Here is a 24,705-nt window from a genome sequence, read left to right on the forward strand (position 1 = left end):
TTTAAAATATTTTGTGTAAAAACATAACCTGTTACTTTACGCTAGGGCTTGACAAAATGTTCATATGACAGTATCGATAACTTGTCGGTATATTAATAGCTATATATAATTATTTCTTCACAAGACATCATTAAGATATTAGCTTTTATAACCGACTTCAAACAATAACGATTGTTATACCTTTTTGAAGGTGCTCATGTTTAGCGGTAAATTTAAACTTCACTTTCCAACACAGTAAGAGTTACATTAAGATAAGTCTGCAACGATTTTGATAGCACACGCAGTGCAAGTGTTATTTATACGTCATAATGTCGTAGCATTTTAACGTTTAAAATAACACATTTGAAGAAGTAGTCGATAAAGCAATCAAACATCGACAGATTATTAATATGTTGTAACATGACATCACTATTTTTGATCTCACATAGACAATTTACGCACACACTTGCATTTCATTTTTGGTCGCACTTTTGAAGATTGACAGTTGTTCTAGTCATATTAATTCTATGGGTTTGCCAGCGAGCTATGGAGCGCAGCATATTAGGCGTCACATTAATGGATCGTATCCGGAACACCACGCTGCGCTCCGGAACAAAAGTGGTCGACGTAGCTCGGAAAGTGGCCAAGCTAAAGTGGGACTGGGCTGGTCATGTCTGCCGAATGCCGAGTGAGCTGTGGGCCAAGATCGCCACAGAGTGGCAGCCCAGCTCAAAACGAGCAGTTGGCAAACCACGTTGGCGATGGCGAGACGAGCTTTTTAAGGGAATGGCCAGAGACTGCACGGGATCGGGAGGACTGGAAAAAGTGGAGGGAAGCCTTTTCCCAGCAGTGGGACATTATAGGCTCCTAATAATAATAATTAAGACGCGAGTTGGCACAGTGGTTGTTAGCGTAGAAAGCGGCGCACACCTCTCGACACCCCTGAGCCGCTCACACCGATGTTGCCCCTGGTCGTCTTTACGTCGACAGTTTCAGGGGCCCATCTAGTTAGCGGCGAGTCACCGCCTGCCTCGATAACGTGGAAAAACATTGTTATGGCAGGTGTCCGGACCTCTCAGCAATAGCCCAATCTTTAGACCAGTCAAACTTCAACATCATAACCATATTTACAATAGCTCTTACGCCTGTTGGGACCGATTTACGGGTATCTATTTGTACCCGTGAATGGGTTCTAGCAGGTGTATTACATAACAGCAAACTTCTCCAAAGGGCGTCTACGTGTTGGATCTGTATCCCAACGCACGCCTATTAAATGACCGGGATGTACATACCCGTGAATTTATAAGAGAGACAAATAATATTAATTAATATCCAACAATAATTTTCCTTAAATAAGTTATTCGAGTACATTATTCCAGAGGCCCGGAAATGGCAATTCGTGGATGAGATTCCACTGAAGACGAATCCACGAAGTTATTCCTGCCAAAGTAGAGGTACCTACGAGTATATAGTGCTTTTCTCCAAACATGCCAGAAAATAAGGTAAAATAATCAATTATTTAAACATCAGGCATCACTCCAATCGAACCTTCACATCAATAACGTCAAAAACTATTTTCTCTCGAGTTCCATAAAGTCGCATGTGAAGAAAGAGAACTTCAGTAGAGCCAAAACAAAATTGACACTTTTTTTTCCCAATATTTCATAAATTATACAAGCTAGATAGGTCATAGTTTTTATTATTTCATTTCATCATTCCAATCAATTGAATAAATTCTATCCATCTGTTTAACTGGGAACAGAAAAATTGGCTCTTAGTACCTATTTCGGCATTATTCAGATTTTATTAGATCCAACTATTTGAATGGATCTATAGTAGTGTGTCTTAATCTAATTGAACAGTACAAGAGAGGCAGAAAGTTGTATTTTTACTGACTTAAATACTTACACACTTCACTCCAAATATTTAAGACATATTAACAAGATAGATCTACAAAAAGCGGCCAAGTGCGAGTCGGACTCGCCCATGAAGGGTTCCGTATTTAGGCGATTTATGACGTATAAAAAAAAACTACTTACTAGATCTCGTTCAAACCAATTTTCGGTGGAAGTTTACATGGTAATGTACATCATATATTTTTTTTAGTTTTATCATTCTCTTATTTTAGAAGTTACGGGGGGGGGGACACACATTTTACCACTTTGGAAGTGTCTCTCGCGCAAACTATTCAGTTTAGAAAAAAATGATATTAGAAACCTCAATATCATTTTTGAAGACCTATCCATAGATACCCCACACGTATGGGTTTGATGAAAAAAAAATTTTTGAGTTTCAGTTCGAAGTATGGGGAACCCCAAAAATTTATTGTTTTTTTTCTATTTTTGTGTGAAAATCTTAATGCGGTTCACAGAATACATCTACTTACCAAGTTTCAACAGTATAGTTCTTATAGTTTCGGAGAAAAGTGGCTGTGACATACGGACGGACAGACAGACGGACAGACGGACAGACGGACAGACGGACAGACAGACAGACAGACAGACAGACAGACAGACAGACATGACGAATCTATAAGGGTTCCGTTTTTTGCCATTTGGCTACGGAACCCTAAAAACGCAAGATTTGAGAGGCAAGAGTTACGAAAAAGAGTTCCGTTACATTAAGGCTTTATGCCTGAAGGAAATATAAAAAATCGTCAAATCCGACCTTAGCTATGTGGTTTCTATATCTGCGACACTAAAAATGATAGAAATATGTTACCAGAGTCAACTTATCATTTTCGATACTTGTTAAAACCGAAACCTATCGATGACTTTCAGAATGACATTAATTCACAAAGATGAGGGTTCTTCGCATAATTATGCGTAGATCAACCAATTAATTTCAATCTGAAGGAAGGCCCGTCCTAATCTGATGGTCACTCACGCCCAAAAGTTGTAATTGAATTAGGGTTTCCCTATGATCAAAACTTATTTACCAAACGTTATCTTGTCTTGTCAAGTGTTTAGGAATTAGCATTCCTCGAAGCTTCGTGCATTCTTTACTAGGGGCCCGATTCGGATTTTGTAATAGATATCTATTAGACATCGCCAAAATACGATAACGATATGTTTAAGATCTAACCTGTCAAATTAGACATCCCCGCGATTCTAGAGATACTTTTGAACGATTTCCACAAGATATTAATTAGAGATCTAATTCACATCTAATAGATATCTAACACGATCTATCGTAAAAGTGACATTGGTTGCCCGAATTGCGCTGCAAAAGAGAACTAGTTGAAATCTAAACTATAACGTATCTTGAATGGATCTAGTACGTGTCGTCTCTTGTGAATATCTTGAAGTTCGAATACGGCAGTAGGAATTGAGATAATTTTAATAATTAATTGTACCTACAGTCGATGCTCTAACATAAGTAACCACTTTTCTATACAGCTACTATGGTGACGAGGGCACTTAAGTTGGGGCACTTAATGTACGTAACGTATCATTCTTCATTTTAAATTACATTTCAATGTACCTATAAGTAACGGGTGCGGCTATTACCCAGTAGTAACGTGTATATTTCTGTAACCACCTAGGGCTGGTACCTATTCGTGATTTTCTTATACAAAATAAAAATTAAAACTTCTGACGCCTAAATCTGCCATTTAGATTTTATAATAATTTCAAATTAGTCTCATACGTTGAAAACTGTCAAATATTGTTAGGCTGTAGTGTAGGCTGTGCCGAATAATTAGACATACATATGAATACAATTGAAAAACACATTCGGCCGTATAGAAAAAGTGCCCATATTATCTATAGGTTGATGATATTATTAATATCGATCCCCTTGAAATTTTGATTGAAGCCATTGCCGCCTTCGAGGTTAGTATCCATACATTTCCCGGCTATACGTCTTTCGTTTATGCGAAATCGATCCGTTCGTTTTATGTGACGTCTCCGACGAATTTAACTGCCTCAGAACTGACTGGTCGAAGAGCAATAAACGGGAAATAAGTACTTATTCTTTACACATTGGCCGATAAAACTTTACTCCCCTAACTACTCGTAGACGACGGACCGCGTATTAAGTTCACGTCATTACTGGCCTATTAAATTAAACGGTTTTAACATCCATTTTAGGCGATAATTGGTTCCCGATGTTAAACTTTCCAGCAGTTCCCTTACAAACTTTTTCGAATGAAGAATTAATAGTGGCCAGCGTTGCCAAGAACTAATCACGATTTCAGTCATAAATTTTCTCATATGATATTAAAGGCTATTGTCTCTGTAATGGCCTCAGTTACGGAATAAGCTCTATAGCTAAGATATTTCAATCTAATAAGCAGGATAGTTTCGTAAATAATTCAATAACAGGTAAGTGGCACTTCCAGGTTACGGTCGCCCCGAGAGCTGAAGAGAAATCCTGCTCACACCACTTTGGAGGGTGAAATCACAGAGCAATTTTATTTCACTGCATACATTTTTAATTCCTTACTTAGGATACTATTTGAACTCGCATAGTGAGAGGCAAGTAAGGGTCAGTATTAAAGTTATACAATGCATAACTTATAAATAGTAGGTACATTGAACAACGTGGGGAGTAAGTGAAATCTTGTACGAGAATCTGTATATTCACGACAGCCGCAGACTGGAGTGAATATAAGACTCGAGTAACAATATTCTAACCTCCGAAGTTACACATAATGTTTTTAATCACACTTGCGAGAAAAAAACAATTTTAAGCGAAATAATTCTTAAATACGGTGACATTTCAAACAATCGCCTTAATTGAATTATTTTGGTAGTGTATTAGGCATCGAAGGCACTGACCCATCGACATTAAAAAATAATAATTCATAAACGTCAGTATTTTCAAAGTAAAATTAATTTAAACCTACTTGGTTCGTATAAATAAGTGACATAATTAAAAATAAATCTACAACTCATGAGTGAGTAAAAAGACAAAGACAAGACAATAAATTCATAATGTCTCATTTTGATCCTTATTGTTATACTTTAAGAAACTAGTTAAATAGCTTAAATTTGGCGGTAATAATGAAGTAGGGTGTGATTACTTACCAACACCGCCTGTTCTCTAACTGAGATTGATTCTATCAGGATAATATAATCCATTATTAACGTTCATTGACGCGTTTGCGTCACAGGTCTCACGTAGGGCAACACCGGCCCGCCCCAGGCAACAATCGATGCCTTATTATTTATGTATTATTTGCTTTATTACGTGATCCGTTGGTAACGTGATATATATCCTATACCTACTAGTGGTAATCACTGTCCAGTCGATGTTATCGTGTCAAGTAACAAACCAGATAAAAATAAATCGATTATCGTTTCTACTGAAAACGAGAACAATCAAAGCGTACTTATGATAAAAAATAGAAGAATACTTAATTCGATTCACGTCAGGTTCGAAGTATTCTAATAAGTCTAATTTACTATAGTCTTACGACGCACAATGTACCATTTGCATCGGTTTTCTCGTTCTTAAACATTAATACGCGTTAGCAATCCTATGGGAGTTAAAAGCACATTTACAGGTAAGGTAGGAAGAACAATTCGTCCTAAATGTTAATACTAAAACTTGGGATAATTAAAGGTCAGATGAAGATAAACCTTTCACTTAGTTTTCATCGCTTTAACGTGCAGTTATTCAACTAAGTTCGGATTATCCCATGTGCTGATACGTAATTTAGTGGAAAAGGTTGCGACCCCGCTAGTTTGTATTATCCCGACAGTGATATAGGGTATTAAGTTCCCTTCACTGTCTCCCTTAACGCGTAAACAAGACAGAACCTTTCTGCGTATCGCCCTTACAAAGGTTAATAATTTAGCAGACTAAGCGGGGGGAAGCTCTCTGTCTATTTACTACTTAAACTAAAATTGTTTTCTTTCCACCGACGCTGCAATCCTCATACATAATATATAGAGTAAATACCGTCCATTACTTATCAGGATAATTAGACATAACAATCAATAACTCTCGTCCACAGATTATAACGAAGTGTATGTTTTTTATTGTTAGTATTCCACTTACTTGACTTTTCCAGATCACCTATTCGGAAAAGGACATTTTTTCCCTGCTAGGAGGGATCAAAGTGGCACTTTTCTGTTCCAGGACATTATATTTTCATATTTTTTCTTTGACTTAAGTAAATAGTGTTCTGAAACAATAGTTTTCTCATAGGTGATGTCAAAAGCAGTATATAGCTCAGGACCCCTCACTAGGCTCAGGATTCAATGTACGCCCTCGCTGTAAATATGTAGATATGTCATTTTGGTCCCTTGTGACACAATCGACTAGTTTTAGTCACTATTAGGTTAGACCAATTCGTTTTATTTACAGTTTGACATTTAAAATAATGACATACCTATAGCCTTGTCATTATTATAAATGTCAAACTATAAATAAAACGAATTATGAATTTACTGATATACTTATTGTATTTAAACGTGTAAAAACTACAATTTTTAGTTAGCTAACGAAAAATAATAGATTTTACACGTTTTAATCCAGGGAAAATGCCATGAAAAGATTTACACTGAAACTATTACTATATTTGCGAGAGGGCAGACTCCAAGCAAAACCTTAAAATGATAAAGTTGGCCGTAGAAAAAAAAACACGAAAATATTTCTCATTACATGTATTTTCAAAATATAGTTAGTCACTCCGGTTTAAATCCTTTTATAAAACTGACTTCGTTTGTTTCGTAAACTAGTATTTTAATGCCTTTCATTATGTCTTGGCGCGGGCGAAACGTACGATAATAACTAAATAACATGATTCAAATATCATACTGATGGTGATGACAGTGTACATTTGAATTGGCCTGATTGTTGTGTATGTCAGGCGTTGTTTTTTCACACGATTACATAGGCTGCTTAGACAATATCCGACCAAGCACATACGGTGACGGTTAACGAAGTGTAAGCCGATTTGCAAATTCGATAAGTTAGGTGAAATCGCGTGGACACGTCCCCAATAAAGCCCGTTTTGATCCTATTAACGCGTAGCTAACGGGAAGGATCTCATGACGTGCTCTGGCTGATCCCTGTATAAACCCGCGTAGGGGCCTGCCTGAGGTACCTCATTCCGTGTAACGCCATTTGCTTTCAGCTTTTCAAGTATTTTGCTTGGTTTTAATCAGGGATACAACATTATAAATAAATAAGAAAGTGTATATTTTTTTTATGGATTGGCTAACAAAGTTCCCGCCAAACAAAATCGATAATCACAAAAATCCCAATAATCCCGAAAAAGTCGCATATCTTGAAATATGTCACAATGATAACATTCTATCACGGTGCACTTACATAAAGTGAAAAAATTGATAACTCGCCAACGAGGCCAATTCGAACGTATACACTGACTTCAAAATGATAAATAAATGATGTCACTTAGTTGTCGTGCATTTCTCTCGTACCAGGGATGTTGCGGATGCCGATTTTTTGACATCCGCGGACGCGGATGCGGATGCGGATTTTTAAAGGCTCACATCCGCGGATGCGGATGCGGATGCGGATGTCAAAATAGGTATATAAAAAACGTCATATATTACATTTTAGTAATTTTTATTTCAAAAAACCGGTCAAGTGCGAGTCGGACTCGCGTTCCAAGGGTTCCGTACATTAAGTCCCACTCACGCTCGACTGCTAATTTCTAATAGGTTTTTTTGGCTAATTACTAAATTACCTAGCAGTCTAGCACTTACGCCGATGCTAACACGTTCCTGTACCGACCTGTTCCACATCCGCATCCGCATTAAATCCGCATCGATTTTATGCGGATGCGGATGCGGATGTTGAAAACAATGCGGAAGTTCCGCGGTTGCGGATGCGGATGCGGATATTCGCAACATCCCTGTCTCGTACCTATTTGTAGTACTTGTCCCTACATGTATTGGCGCGAGCGAGACGCACGATAACTGACGTTTAGATATCATTTTGATATTACTGTACGTTCGAATTGGCCTGTCTGATATTGTACGTTAAAAAAAGTCATATACCTAAGGGTCGCCAAGTTACTTCAGTTTCATTGTCTATAGCAGTGGTTCCGGTCACCCCTATGACTAATTAGGGGACCTGATTTTACCCCTCCTGCCAATGGTGATAAAAAATAAAGCGTGTACGCTTGTTGTATCGTTATATTAGGTTAGCTTATTTACCCCCGTAAAATACCAGTTTTACCCCCACGGGGGTAATTACCCCCAGGTTAGGAACCACTGGTCTACAGTCTGTTGTCTAGGCGTAAGGTTGCGATTATAGTTCGTACTTCGTTCGCGGTAATGCAGTAAAATCATCAATATGCCCCGGCCTAGCGACGCTCGTAACCAGGGGTCGGACAAAAAGTGCGGATGACGTCAAACCACTTATAGGATGATTTCAAATAGTATTTTTTATTTTCATAAACAATTATCACTTATCATTTATCAACCTCTTTATTAAACGATATCGCCACTTGAAATGAGTAAGTACGTTTTTGACTGACACATTGTCAATCAGATGAACAATAAATTGACTTCGTTATTGTTTAGCTATTGTATCTTCACGATTATATTTAGCTAAAATTTATATTTACTAATGTATAAGAAAACGCTCTAAAATGTCATCTTTACTAGAATATTGTGACAAGTTTCGTGAAATTTATTTTATTCACTACATCACCCTACCACCTGTATTATTAATTCCATGGATTTATTTACGATTATTTTGTTACTTCATTAATACTACTTTGTTACTACATGTCACACGAAAGTTTAAATACAAACTCAAACATCATCCTGTGTGCAAGATTACGTCATTTTTACGTCATCCGCACTTTTTGTCCGACCCCTGCTCGTAACTAAATAAAATCGTTCCTAATTAAAAAGTCAAGTTTACAGTGACCAGTTGAAGGCATACTTCATAATCAGGAGCGATTTGATTGGTTACAAGAATCACTAGGCTGGCGGACACTTATGATTTTACTGTATTCTTAACGAAAACGAACTATAGACACAATTACGGGCTATTCGCGGCATCAAACAATGTCAGTAGGCTAGCAACGCCATAGGTAGGTACTTTGATTCGACGACAGCATTAGGTGAAGGATCCACTGTGATTGCACCCGAAGTTTATTTTACCAGACCTTTTTCTATATAGCCAACTGCTTAGATATTGTTTAAAACAATATAAAAAACATATACGATACTGATATATGTAAACAAATGATAAATGGATGTCCATTACAACATTTAAATGACTGGTTACCTGAATTAATTTACTGGCGAATAATGAATCGCGTTCAATTAGTGTTTTAATGAACAACCTCCTCATGTTTTGAATGCTTTCAGTGAAGATTTTCTCGTAATTAATTTCTCGGGAAGTAAATATCTCTTTTTGTTTTTGTTCGTAATAGCTACCTACTTAGTATGTTCAGGCGGGATTTTAAAAGACTCCTTTGCTTCAGACGGTAGAAGTGGGAGTGTTTTGAATTTTAATTTTATTAATGTGATGACGAAATATTTTATTTCTCACGAATTATGCAAATGAGAACTTAACTAGACTTTAAAATGTGTATCTAAAATAATAATGTATTTAAATTAATTGGTGTCGTTGAGGGTTAATGATGTAGGTACACCTGTAAGTTAGTAATTTGGCATTTGCTATTCTGCAGTATAAAGTAAGTATGTATGCGCAAAACAATATCTCGAAGGTATAGAGCACTTTTGTTTTGTACAGTCACCAGCAAAAATATATGACTGTGGGCAGCCGTGCAAAAATATCTGATGCTCCATTGGAGGCATAAGTATATGACGACACTACCTCGGTAAAAATATGTGATGCTTTGTGGCCGGCAAAAATATCGTTAGTCTGTATCCGCATAAATATCGGATCGGGTGGTTTAAAAATATTTTACGATTCATAACAATCAAAATTATGTGATTACTCTCATCTGGCATAAATATCTCTCCACTGTGAATGCAAATACATGGGATGGCAGACGGACCGCCTATCTATCTGACACGAAATTATGAAATAAGTCGTCAATCGGCAAAAACGAACCATACCTGGATAGCATAGAGCCTTAAATTCGATGAAGTGATTTGACAATTCACGAAAAGAGTGCAGACTTGTCATTTGTCTGTCTCACGTATTTCATTTGCAATTTTAAATTGTGACATAATATAAAATCAGGTAGACTTTTAATAAAAGATGTGTAATAAACCTCCTTCTTACATAAAAAAGAATGATGAAGAAGTCAACTTGTGATAAGGACAAACAATAATAGCGCTTTCGCTGCTTCTCCTGCTGAAAGATACATAAGACTATCCCGTTCGGTCATTTCCCCCACCCCTCATGCCAGATCCAGTTATATACTAGATTCTTGATATGATTGCAATACGTTCAAATTTACAAAAAAAAAATATTTATTTTATTCCGTCAAATCGATGATAGAATATAATGTGAGACAGACATATACAATGACAAGTCTGCACTCTTTCCGTGAATTGTCAAATCACTTCATACAATTTACGGCTCTATACCAAATATGTATGGTTCGTTTTTGAAGGTCGATAACATATTTGTGATTTTCCAACGTGTCAGATATATAATAGGCGGTCCGTCGTCCATCCGATGTATTTGCTTTCACAAAGGAGAGATATTTGTGCCAGATGAGAGTAATCAGACAATTTTGTTTATTATGAGTAATCAAATATTTTTAAGCGACCCGATCCGATATTTATGCGGATACAGACTAACGATATTTTTGCCGGCCACAAAGCATCACATATTTTTACCGAGGTAGTGTCGTCATATGGGTACTTATGGCTCCAATGGAGCATCAGATATTTTTGCACCGCTGCCCACAGTCATATATTTATGCTGGTGACTGTACCTTACCGTGGGCGGCCATGGCAACGGTAAGTTGTACAATCACAATAAAGTAATAGGAGATTCTATGACGTATTAACTTTTTAGTCGTCCAAAAATAGAGCCCCAGACATGTGGATTAGAGGGAAATCTGTTTATGCCTTATGTAAAATCCGCACTCCCACTTTGTCAGTCCCTTCAATAAACGTCGCGACATATTCATCGTATTCGAAATGCCGAATTTAATACTTTATATACATTTCTACCCGTTTTAGTTTAGAGTTTGATCATAAAAATATTTTTTACAGAACAATTGGCAATGGCACTACATTACGACACTAGGTGCTATACTTAATTCGTATTTTTCGCACTTGTATCGTATATAACTATTTAATAACATTCCTACATAATATAAAATCCATACATTTATAAAACATAATCATATACGAGTACAGTTACGCTACATGACCCCCGATTTCATAAGCCGCTTTATACCGAAAGCGTATTGTAATAAAATAGCTCCAGTTCGATGGGCGTAAATAAACTTTACCTATTAACACGTCAAAATTGCCGTTTAACAAGATCGGAAGGCAATAAATGAAGATTAAACGTACCGATGCCGACCAGCCAAACTCCTCAATGACTTTATGGTATTAGTTCTCAACATCTCTAACCCTTTCAATCAGAATGTGTTGCGATATTACTTGGCGGGAGGTACTATACAAGTTATCTATAGAGAATATTTAACCCACCAAAAACATTTTCATTTAAAATGTTGCCAAGACGAAACCATAGGGCTCGCACTGTTAAGAAGTTATCAGATCTCTTGTAAGGCCAAGTCTAACTCTTCTAGCCCTAACTTCACAAACTCTACACCTGTCAAAAGATGTGGCTTGGCCGTTTCATTACTACAATTTCACTTCTTTTTGTAAGTTGCCTATGCCAATCTTTTATCTCCCAATTTAAAGGGTTGGGGTAATTTATTATTAAAAATCTTTTATACAATCTGCTTTTTACTGATTCTTCTTACAAACTTGGCACAAATTTTATGTCACACGTAACGGCACGTTGCTAACGCAAACTTTTATAATTATGTAAGTAAAAGTGTTCACGTGAAATTATTAACGTATTCAGGGTGGCTACCACCAGTTTGGCACTGATATAAACGCTATCGAGAACGTAACTTACTTTCTAAGTTTCTATGCATCTCGCTCGTACTCGCATATTAGTGCGAGCAAGATGTATCTAGAAAGTAAATTACGCAGCATACCTATATAGTCAGTTATGATTATGACACTGTCAGTGACTCATCATGGTACGTCACGGTACGTACTTCGGGAAGTAGTGTCACCCAATGTATGGGAGGTGCAAATTTTGGTATCGGATGAATTCACTTGGCACAGATGTAATATACGTAAAACTAAGCTAATTGAGCCCGGTAGCAATCCGCCACCCCCTGGCAGGAAGGCAGGGGGGGCAGTCAAAGTTACACGCCGTCGCGTTTCAGAAAAAAAATCATACCAGCTTCTATTTACCTAATACGTCGAGTGTGCTGTAATTTTCTGATAAATCCGGCATAAGGAATTCATTTTGCAGACATTTTAATGTTTAGTTTAATAGAAAAAAAGGAAAATATTGACAAACATATCAAAAGAGTGTGGGACTTGAACTTTTTATATGCGCATGTTATTAGAATACAAGAAAAGTAATTTCAGTGTTTTTCAAAATTCATCCCCTAACAGGGTTAAAACGGAGTTGAAAGTTTGAATCCATTACAAATTACTTTGACTGCTCCCCCTGCCTACCTGCCAGGGGGTGGCGGATGGCTACCGGGCTCAAATAGCATAGCTTAACGTATATTACATCTGTGCTAAGTGAATTTATCCGATACCAAAATTTGCACCTTATGACAGTTATGACACTACTTCCCACCCAGGCTATATTACAGGCTCCTAGCAATGAAAAGTAACCTGCGTTGTATGGAGGCAATAAAACTGGTAACTTAATGTTCGGGGATACTTACGGATATTGCGTTTAACAAGTAATCCATTAACTTTTGTGTGCATACTCAACATTATGAAATGCCTCAAAGTACATATCATATTATCGTATAAAACGTGTAGGTATAAAAGGAAACTACAAGAATTCTAAAACATGTGCTGTTACTTGTCTAATAAGTTTTATTGTTCCCATTTTTCTTGTAAATAATGGTATTCCCATTAAATACAAGGTTATCATATTAACAAGGCGACTCAATAATGGATATCATCTGTTCGTTTTCTGTAATAAATTTGCTGGTGACTGGTTATTTGAATGAGTTATATATAGGTTTGCCAGTTCATCACTATTTGAATGAGTTATACCTATGTTTGCCAATTCAAAAATTTACTGGAGTAAGTAGTAGTAGTAGTAGTAGTAAAATACTTTATTGTACAAAGTAGTAATGGGTAGGACATCAATTTAAAATGAGTTTGTATGAGTACCTCATTTTCTAAAATAAGGTGTTACAATGTCTTACTTCAAATGAGGTGAGGTACTAGCATATTTGCAGCGTCAACTATTCCATTAATTCCAACAGCGACAATTTTTTAAAGATGTATTGTTAACGTATTTTCGGTGGTGACGCGAAGCGATATTGAAGTACGTCGCGTGTCGGTCTCACTCCCTCTTTGGGTATTTCTAATTCATTGTTTCATTTTGAAAGGATTTTTGAGGGGTTCATGTCACAGAGGCGGTGAGTGGTACAAACTCAACGCATTTCTCGGTGGACCTTTTGTCGTTGCAATAAGGTTTGTAGTTCGGCAGTTGACAGTGTGGATCATTACTCGTTTCTTCATTTGAGACATTTGAGTTTTGAGTGTCGGCGAGCAGGCGAGTGAATTTGAACGGATAAGAGTTTTTTAGAAATTTGAAGTGAGTGAATGATTTGTGTGGCAAGAGGTGTTTGTGATGCGCGCGAGTAAATGAGTAAAATGAATAGAGGAGTGAAGTAAGACGTTTTTGCGGTACGAAGTACTGCGACAAATTAACAAAATGAGTGGTACAAATGAGGTGCCTCACGAGTGAGCGACTCAACACTAGTACAAAGAGAAACATAAAACATGAAAGAACACACATCATTAGTACAAAGGCGAAGTTTTATTTTATGAAATAGTATTTGTAACAAGTAGGTAGGTAGGTAAACCTTTTTAGCATCAACTAAAATTAATGTGGTTACGTAGCAATATCATTTGGTGACACATTTTGTGAAAGTTTTTGGCTTTATGAGTCTATTTCTATATCACTGCTCGAAAATGTGACAATAGATGGACTATAATTTTGCCGAAAGAGTTCCGCATAGCATTTACACATAAACCAACAGTTTTAACTACTACTTCTTACTTTCCACTCACTGATTTGTTGACACTCAACCAATCTCAGCGCACCGTCATTTATAATAGCGTTCCTTCCATTCCTTTCCTTTTTAAAATAAGAAAGTTTGTTTATACGAGTAGGCCCAGAAACCCAACGCCTTAGGCTATATTTTTTTTATTGAAAACAAAACAAATAGGCGGGTTGAAATTTTTGTAATTTATTGAGATACAATTATGAGATTAGTTGTAAAAACGAAAAATCAAGTAAACATAGTGTCAATTGCCTAGATATATACTTAATAATTATCTATTGCGTATGCCTATAGAAATAAAGCGATTGTGAGGTTAGTTCTATTGAATTTTTCGTTAAAGCAGGTAAGAATAGTTATTTACCATACAAGTGCGGAAAAGAGGAATATTCGCACGAGTATCGTACAACGTTTTACAGTACATATTTAAATGACACAACAGACAGTCGGCTGGCTAAACTAAATATAAATTACGCATAACTTAGAATAATATACCAACAGACCTAATAAGGGCTAATTATATGAAGCTTGTGGCAGCAACTCATTCCTTATGCATTCAGCGCGCCTTAATGCCTTCATTACCAGTTTAAAGTATTAAGCAAACTTGGAGAAGCAAGCATCTCACCGAGATTTCTTTAAGTGGCTCTTCAGAGGCTTCCTTCAATATACGGCAGCGTTTAAACGGAAATAGTAAAGTGAACCCTGATGTATGTATGTAAGTTACGTAACCATAAAATAAAATAAAAGGCGTCCCGTGCACGTCCATGGACGTCCTCCCGCGACAGTTAAGCCCTTGCTACACGGTCGCCGACAAGCCTTCTAACCGTCTGACCTTGGTCAGTTTTGGTCAAATTTTGTTGGAAACAACTGTCTACACGGTCCGGGACGGACCAAGGCCACGCGGTCTGAAGGCTTGTCGGCGACCGTGTAGCAAGGGCTTTATGCTTATCCTTGAATTGCTTGCGTTGTTAGTTGCTGAGATAGTGTACGTGTGTCCGGCACTATATGCCATCCGTGGTTACGGGACTTCCCCCTACATGCTTAAATCTGTATATTTATTATTATGCCCAATGGATACTGTGCAGATAAATTCAGGCCCAATATTGTTCGTTACAATTACCTCAAGCGTAGGGGTGCTATGTTTCAGTTAAACTGTGTCGAGTTAAATGGTACCTTAAGACAGGGAAGGGTCGCAGCTTACAGAAAGGGAGTTTTTCTCCCTTCAAAGAGCAATTGGGAGGTGTTAATGGACCGGTATTAGAACCATGCTTATGAGTTTCATTAGTACTGAAGCCGCGAGCGATTCATGTTAGAACGTGCCTTTATTAAAAGCGACGTGATTGTTTTGGAAATTACTCAATAAAGGAAAGGTGTGCCTTACTTATTTTACTGAAAAGGTTATAGTGTTTATAGCAGTAAAATAAATAACAAATTTACTCTTCAATGTTTGTTTTAAAATCCTTTAGACTTAAACCGATCGTTACAGATCTAACTTACGCTTATTTACTCAATGACGAGTTTCAAAAACTTTAATTCTCATGTTCTGTCTGAGACCGATTTACGGGTATATATTTAGGTTTATTTCATATATCCGTGAATGGGTTGCAGCAGGCGTTCTACATGATATATCACAGCATTCCAAACTGCTTCTACTTATTTGTTGGACCTATATCCGAGCTCAAAAACCTGAAAACGATTTACTTGTTAATCAAAGCAGATACATATAAAAATCGTTATTTTTGGGGCAGTTTTGTTTTATCTGTCCTTCAGCGGGCTTTACATAAATATATCATGGACTGTGAGTTTATATTGTCGCTACAACAACAAATAATAAAAATGAAATGAAATTAGAAATTAAGAAATATTCCCATAGGGTACTAGGACCAAGTTCTAATACTAAACTATGACAACGAAATTTTTTCTTCTTATAGAAAAAAAAAACAAATCAAACACAATTTCTGAAGTAGGTAATGAAATACCAAACTATTCAAATGTCCGGTTAATAAACTAAGTTTCAACAGTTTTTGACCGCTGAAACTAAAAAAAAATAGAGATTTGATTGCCAGCCATTTAGTTTAGAACTAGCTCTTTGACTTTTATTTATTATTCCGTAATACCGAAAAAATGAGTGCGAGAGAAGTTGGTTTTCGGTGTGCTCGTGTAATTTATGTATGACGGCGCAAATGCCAATTTATTGCTGAGTAATGGCGCCGTTTGGAGATCTGCAAATGGGCTAGTCGAGCAAGAAGAGAAATGGATCTAAACGTGCGCTGCTAAATGTATTTATAATTTATCGAACGTGTTAAAAATACAAATTTTTATGTTCGAAAATAAATCTAACAACTTTTACATTTCAGGTTAAAAGGAATTTGATAGCATCAACATATGGGCGATAACGATAGCGAATGGGAAGTTGGAAAACTGGAAGCCAATGACGAATTCGCGTTATGCCCAATCTTAAACTCGTTATAAGGTCCGTTATAGATAGACAGATGAAATTTACTGAGAATCTATTTTGCTATAGCCACTAAGTACCACAACTGGGCAGTGGCGTAGCTAGAGGATATGGCGCCCGGGGCAGGCACCAAATTTGCGCCCCCCCCCCCCCCAAACGAAATGAACTAACGAAAGGGTTACTTTTTACTTATTAAAGTTTACTTTTGATTTAGACAAATAAGTGTTTTTTTAGTCCATCGGTGGCTAACAAGCTTACGACTCACCTGATGGTAAGCGGTCACCGCATCCTATGGACGTCTACACTCCAGGGGCGGGTAATGCGCGTTGCCGACCATTTTAAAACTTATACACTTCTTTTTGGAGATCTCCTTAGACTTGAAGATTCAATATCGCTTGTAAGTTTGGGATCGTAGACTATTCATAGCGCGCCTTTGGACTGATTTGAAGGGACCAAGGTGGCATCTAGCTGCTCCTGCCCAAAGGTGACAGCAGTACTCTTTATATGGGATCTGTCCATGGTCGTACGCAGCATTTTTTAAGGGGTGGGGCAGAAGTAGGGGAGGCTGGGGACGTTGTAACAGAGTACGGTTGAAACAGAGATTCTTAGCTTATGGTCAGAGACCAGGGTGGGACAACTGCCCCACCTTGCCCCACCGTGGGTACGCCTATGGATCTGTCTGCCCCAGAGTAAAGTATCGCCTCCCTTTATTGAGCACACCGAGTTTTTTGGATACGAGCGCAGCCTACCCAGCAAGGTGGCTACGAAATTATTGGACGTGACTGATGGAGATGTCAACACCGAGGCTCCCAATACTCCCTGACATGGGATGGGTTGTGCCTTGAAAAATGAGGTTTTCTTAGCGGTAAACGCGCAAAATTGAGCCTTGGTGGGATTGAATTGGACTAAATTCTCCCGATCCCACACCGAAACTCTGGATACCTCAATACCTGACACAGGTTTTTCACGGCATTCTAGTATCACAGAACGAGATGTTGGCACGCCATGTGTTATACAGGTTGGTCCAAACCTTGCCGTCCAAAATTTGTTTTTAGATTCCTCATGCTGTGGGCTATCAGAATATGTATGTTAGCCGACTTTTCGTAGTTTTCGAATTATGATTTTTATTGTTATTACTTTTAACTTTTGTTGAGAAATTCCGGGGTGAAGCAATTATTTATTAAAAAAAACTATTGAACTTTTTTGAATATTTCTTTTTGTAACATAATCCTTCACAAACGGCGCAGTTGCTAAATAAAAATCAGCATCCTCACTTGGCTGAGTTGGGAAAAAAAGACAAACTTTTACGTTCAAGCATGTCAAGCTTAGATGTTGCCCTTACCTAAATAAATAAAAAATACAAGCGATTTCAAAGACTTGGTTATTTTAGAAACTGCTAGACCCTACGTTTTTTTAAAAGGTCAAAAAACTGATACTTAATAGTCATACTTTGTCAGAGTCGCCGCCAAAGGAACTGAGGTGGAAAGCTTCCAAATTAGTAATTCATTACAAAAATCCTCTTTTGTTATTTCTACTATTATTTTATGGGGTCACTTCCCCATCGCTATTTCATGTTATCAGTGCAAATACCACGAACAATTATTAGAAGGCATAAAAGCAACGCAAAGCTTCACCCCGGAATTTCTTAACAAAAGTTAAACTCGAAAACTACTAAAAATCGGCTAACATACATGGGGTATATTCTGATAACCAACGACGAGCTAGGATTCTAAAAAAATTTTTTTCACGTCAAGGTTTGGACCATCCTGTATACAGGGTGGCTAAAAAATAACTGCATTTCCGTTGCCAGGGAGGTTTTGGGATTATACTGACCAATTTTTACTTTGAGACCAACCCCTAAGTCGCGAAAAAAAAAATATGACTGTTTCCTACATTTTGGCTGGTCCATTTTCTATGGGAGGTATTTGGCCCATTTTGGCGCCCCCCCTTGGACGGCGCCCGGGGCACGTGCCCCCCCCAGCACCCCCCTAGTTACGCCACTGCAACTGGGTCAATTTTTGAAGAGGGTGTTTTTACGACATATGTATGGCAATTTTTTATTTTTGGAAATTTGGATTTATAATCATCGATTTAGGAAGGATTCTTTACAGCAAAAAATATACTGTACGAGGCACCACTGTACTTTTTATAGTTAACTAGATATGGACGTCTAAAAATCGACATTTGTATGGAACTATTTAGCAATATTTAAGGCGCTTTTCACATGTTTATGCCATTTTTTCGTCATTGTATGGCAGTATCAAAATGTTAATGTCACTATTTATTAATTTTGTGGCATTTGTAAGACCCTGACGACATTTGTATGACGCCTTTTCGACATTTGTATAGCACTATGTCGCCATTTGTATGCCACAATCGACATCTGTACGGTCAAAATAGCCGTACAAATGTCGTCAATAATATTTGTTGGCGAAATTTCATACACCATATAACCGACTCACTTATTTATTTAGCTATATATTTTAACACTATATTTGCAACTATTATTATGAAATACACATTTTTATTTCGACTGTGTACCAACATATGAAGCGTCCATACAAATGTCATTGTAGTCGTACCAAAATATATCGAGAGATTATTCTGTTTTTACATAAATAAAACTGTTTCCGCTTGCATACTTAATGGTGATAGACGCCCAACTAACCGCACTATTACGTCGTAAAGTTAATCTAATCGTTATTCAATAGACAAAGAAAATTTTGGTGAGTATCTTTAAGTCATAACAAAACAAGTGCCGCGCGGGACAACGATAAAAAGGCTTTCCTTGTTTTATTAAATAACGCATTAAATTATCGAAATGATTCAATAAATTCTCTACAAAATGCTCGTTATAAAAGTATAAAGCTTACGTATACGTTAAGTATACGTTGCCTACATCCAAATTCCAGTTATGATTTTTTTATTGGGCTATGCCGCCACTGGGACACGCGAAAAACGGCAAATTTCGCCGTTTTTGGACCATCAAATTTTTTTTTTGGACGATTTTCTCAGAAACAAATAATATTTAAGGTACAGTTGTACATTTTTTTTAAAGTTATAATACACTGAAAGAAAATATATACATATCTAGTCTTTAAGTCCTATGGACTTCGAGTTTAAAGGCCAAGCCACACCGGATGCGTGTGCGTGACGTGCACGTACACGTACGCGTCCCGCTGCGTTGTAGAATACGAAAACACATAAGAGAGGACACACCGCTTGCGTGACGTGTGCGTGACGTGCGCGTACGCGTGACTTGCACGCAACGCAGCTCCGACGAGACAAACCGGCTGCGTACTGCGTGCACGCGTCCACGCAGCGGAGCGGCAACGTCGCTTCGTTGCGTGCAGTGATGACGTTGTGTTTAACTGCGATCCCTATGAGAGGGCGAACCGAGCAGGTTCGGACACGCACAGCTCGGTGCTGCATAGGTGCTGTGCGTGTACACGCGCAGCTCGCTTGTATTTATTTACAACTCGGTCGGTGCGCGTGCTGGTTTTTAATATGGATTCAGTGATAAAAGAAAAACTAATTAAAATCTTTCGTCAATACGAATGTATATTTACAACATAGCACTAATATTACAAAAAAATACGTCTTATATAAATAATTTGGCCTGTGGGAACAAATCGATGTTAGGTATTAACCAGGCATGTTATATGTGTAATAATTGCAATGGCGGCATTAGGTGAGCTGCTTCCATTTGCAACGGGAGTCACATGATGTAGGTACTGTCGCAGGAGTATTTTATTTTACTGCACGCATGACTGAGCTGCAGCGTGCACCTGCGTGGCGTGTGCAGCACACTGCGTGGCGTGCGCTGCGTGACGTGCGCGTCACCCGGTGTGACAGGGGTGCTGCGCACGTCACGCAGCGCACGCCACGCAGCGTGCTGCACACGCAGCCGGTGTGGCTCGGCCTTTAGCCGTGGGACAGCAAAAAATGCCTATTTGAAAATTGACCCAACTATAGCCGAGAAAAAACCCTAATACTTACTTACATTTTTATTTAATAATTTAAGTAAATATAGTCATCATTCAAACATGTCCAATAAACCAATAATAAAAATAAAATAACAATTTAACAATAAATAATATTAGGGCATTTCTCAGGAGGGCCATTTTTACGTGTCCGGAGCAAAAAGTTATTGAATTTACTGTTCAATAAATCTGAATTAATTCAGGCATGATTTTCAGCATGTATTCTGCCTGGGACACTATCAAACTATTTATTTATTATTTATATATAACATTAAAAAAATATCCAAATGCGAAAAATGATGTTCGGTGGGCCTGTCCCGCGCCCAGATTTTTTGGAACAAAAAATTATTACTCAAGATGGGGCATTATATCGGAGTTATTATCGGTGTTCACGCATAAGGTATTAGTTAACTGATCATATTCTTTATATCAAAGTAATGTGTTTGCTCAACACATTGAATAAAACCAAATTTACGATGTGTCCCGGGCTATTGACTGATTTCGGTGTAATTTACAAACCATGTCGGTACTCTTACAAAGTTGTAGACCAGGAACTCAGTGGCTCAAACAAAGTATGCTTTAGTTGTGCCTTAACCATTGAATAAAGTAGAGGTGCAGTCACAGTATACTAAGGTAGTTTTTTAAATGTTTCTCTGTCATTCGGTGGATTTGGTTCTATGTTTTTTTGAGATCGGTGGTGCAATATTCTCCCACAGTTTTAGTGCATTTATCGTTATGCAAGTGATTAAGAAATCCTCGAAAGTACCTAAACCCGTCATTATTACGTCTCCTCTGTATCATTCATACTATTTCTGTAATTGCTAAAAAGCGATTAATTTTGACATCACTGGTGTTGATTTCCTTGGTTTCGGTGGATTTTTTGACCACCGATATCAAGAAAGTGATCACCGAATTCAAATCCTGCTTTGTAAACTAGTTTGTTGTACTTTATTTTCTAACTTATCACACCTAAAAAGTTCAAGATACGCTTTATAAACGTAAAACTATGCTTGTACGTAAATTAAGTCATAGTATAAGTAAACAAAATCACTAGTTTACAATGAGTAGTGTTTTTCTTCACGAGACGTATGTTGAAAATCGTAGACCCAATGTTTCTTTCTCTCTTTTCGCTGTTGTCTTGATTTATCTTCAAACCAATTGAGTATATTATGTGAATTTGTCCTCTGTATCACTTGAGACCCTACACCACGATACCTTTAAACGTGTCAGCCATATTAAATAAATGCAGTTAATCCCACTTCGTTTAAAATAACTTGTGTTTTACATACTATGCAAGGTGCACCCACAAAACAAGGGATTACAAATAAAGTGGCCTTCTATTGTCGATATCGCTTCAAAGGCACTGAACGTACCTACTGATCAATGTTTCTAAAGCATAGCCATGAACACAAATTCAACATAGCCAATGTTTTAACAATCCTCAATGTCTGATGTATTTATGTTTAAATATCGGAGTTACAATTTAGCTCAAGTGTGTGAGGGTGCAGGAGATCATAATTAATAGGTGATTTTATCTTTAAGCATTAGTCAACAACTTCAAATAGTTCTAAATTGAGGGAGTTCACACTTTAAACCTCTGTCATTCAAAAATACTACATACCTATTTATAAGTCTAGCAAAATACTTGTTTTCCGTATTGTTTACAATGTTTTATAAGTGCATTAAATATTTCTGAGCATTGAATACCACTCAAAAGTATCTTGTTTATCGGGTGTAGGTATTAACATAAGTTTCTTTTTGATGAGTGTGCCGTTGGATTGTGTGAAACAAACATTTTCTTCTTCATAGCACTTATGTGCGAATTTGTGGTCGACATGTCTGAAACTCGTTTCAGGACCATACATCGCCCTATTGTATGAGGATAGTCAATTAGTGTGGGATATCTTCTAGAGATGTTGTTTCATAAGCCGCAACTTGATTATTTTAAAATCTTGAGTAAACAAAGGTACTATTTATTAAATTTATGTAAGCTATGCTATATCATTAGCCTCGCTACATCGCTTATCATAGTTATCATCAAATAAGAATAAAAAGCGGCCAAGTGCGAGTCGGACTCGCCCATGAAGGGTTCCGTATTTAGGCGATTTATGACGTATAAAAAAAAAACTACTTACTAGATCTCGTTCAAACCAATTTTCGGTGGAAGTTTACATGGTAATGTACATCATATATTTTTTTTAGTTTTTATCATTCTCTTATTTTAGAAGTTACAGGGGGGGGGGCACACATTTTACCACTTTGGAAGTGTCTCTCGCGCAAACTATTCAGTTTAGAAAAAATGATATTAGAAACCTCAATATCATTTTTGAAGACCTATCCATAGATACCCCACACGTATGGGTTTGATGAAAAAACATTTTTTGAGTTTCAGTTCGAAGTATGGAGAACCCCAAAAATTAATTGTTTTTTTTCTATTTTTGTGTGAAAATCTTAATGCGGTTCACAGAATACATCTACTTACCAAGTTTCAACAGTATAGTTCTTATAGTTTCGGAGAAAAGTGGCTGTGACATACGGACGGACAGACAGACGGACAGACGGACAGACAGACAGACATGACGAATCTATAAGGGTTCCGTTTTTTGCCATTTGGCTACGGAACCCTAAAAATATTAATAAATTATAATATAATTTAGACATAAAATTGAAGTGTGATTTCTGTGTAAGCATTTTTGAATTCGGTGACGCAAATTGATTTCAGTGCCTGCACATGATTTCGGTGTTTTTTAAATCTCAAATATCAAAGAAACTATAAGGTTCTAATGGAGGCCTCCACTACCAATATTTTTTATATTAAGGCTAGATTTTAGGAAATAAAGTTGTGTATCAAATAAGTAAAAAATAAAATTCGGCACCGAAGTCAGGCACCGAACGTCATCTCTGAGAATCGCCCATTACTACTTAAAATCCGCAGGGCAGCTTGTGGCGAGCTGTTGGGGAGTGACGACCCCACGGACCCGAGTGCTCCAGAGAGTCGATCAGTCTCCGTCTCCGGCGTGTCTTCCTCGGTCGGAGTGGACCCCAAGGGGACCCGCAGAACTCTCAGCTCTGGCTTGCCTTCATTGGCCGTCCAGAGGGGAGTCGTAAGAGCTATATGCTCCAGGGGTGGAAGTGAAAGATGCATAAGACGCGAGTTGGCACAGTGGATGTTAATAGCCACTGGGTAGAAAGCGGCGCACACCTCTCGACACCCCTGAGCCGCTCACACCGATGTTACCCCTGGTCGTCTTTACGACGGCAGTTTCAGGGCCCATCTAGTCAGCGGCGAGTCACCACCTGCAGCGATAACGTGTTAAACATTGTTATGGCAGGTGTCCGGACCTCTTTGCAATAGCCCAATCTTTTGACCAGCCAAACTTCAACACCATAACCGGCACTTTTCTCCACTATATTTACAATAGCCCCTACGCCTGTTGGGACCGATTTACGGGTATCTATGAATGGGTTCTAGCAGGTGTATTACATAACAGCAAACTTCTCCAAAGGGCTTCTACGTGTTGGATCTGTATGGACGTGCGCCTATCAAATGACCGGGATGTATATACCCGTGAGTTTATAAGAGAGACAATAAATATTATTTGATAATATTTACTTTTGTTTTAGACACTTTGGGACGGACCCCTAAAAGCAAAGATCGAATCTATTAAAGTTTAAGTTAAGTACTTGTTAAAGTTAAGCTAGTTTATAGTTAATTTTTAAGAAGTGTATGAGTTTTTGTAATACCTGCAATAAAACATTTTATTTATTTATTATTAAACTTCCTTTATTTCATTGTATGAAAATCGTATCCTTTTTCGTCCCCAAACAAAAGTCAATTTTTTTGGACTTTCGTCTTGATAGGGCTATCACTATCACACTGGCGAACTCGCTACGCGCTCGCATCACTTTCAACTTGCTCGCAAATCGTTAGTGTGATAGGACCCGAAAAATTATGGGAAAATATCTGTAGTGAAAATATAATTTATGTCATATTATAATGTGTTTAAAAATTTAATGACACTTCTTCTAATTTAGTTCAATACTAATTTGGTATTTGTTGAAATAAATTCAAAATCAAAGCG

At 37.6% G+C, this 24,705-nt stretch overlaps 1 long non-coding RNA gene across 1 annotated transcript; it reads left to right on the forward strand.

The window, feature by feature from the left end:
• The first annotated feature begins 926 nt into the window (after positions 1-926).
• LOC134658790 (uncharacterized) lies at positions 927-24,218 on the forward strand. The gene is made up of 2 exons (XR_010097735.1): positions 927-1,041; positions 23,956-24,218. It is a non-coding gene; the product is annotated as an uncharacterized LOC134658790 (long non-coding RNA).
• Positions 24,219-24,705: the final 487 nt, after the last annotated feature.

Source organism: Cydia amplana, chromosome 2 (assembly GCF_948474715.1).
Source record: "Cydia amplana chromosome 2, ilCydAmpl1.1, whole genome shotgun sequence".
NCBI lineage: Eukaryota > Metazoa > Arthropoda > Insecta > Lepidoptera > Tortricidae > Cydia > Cydia amplana.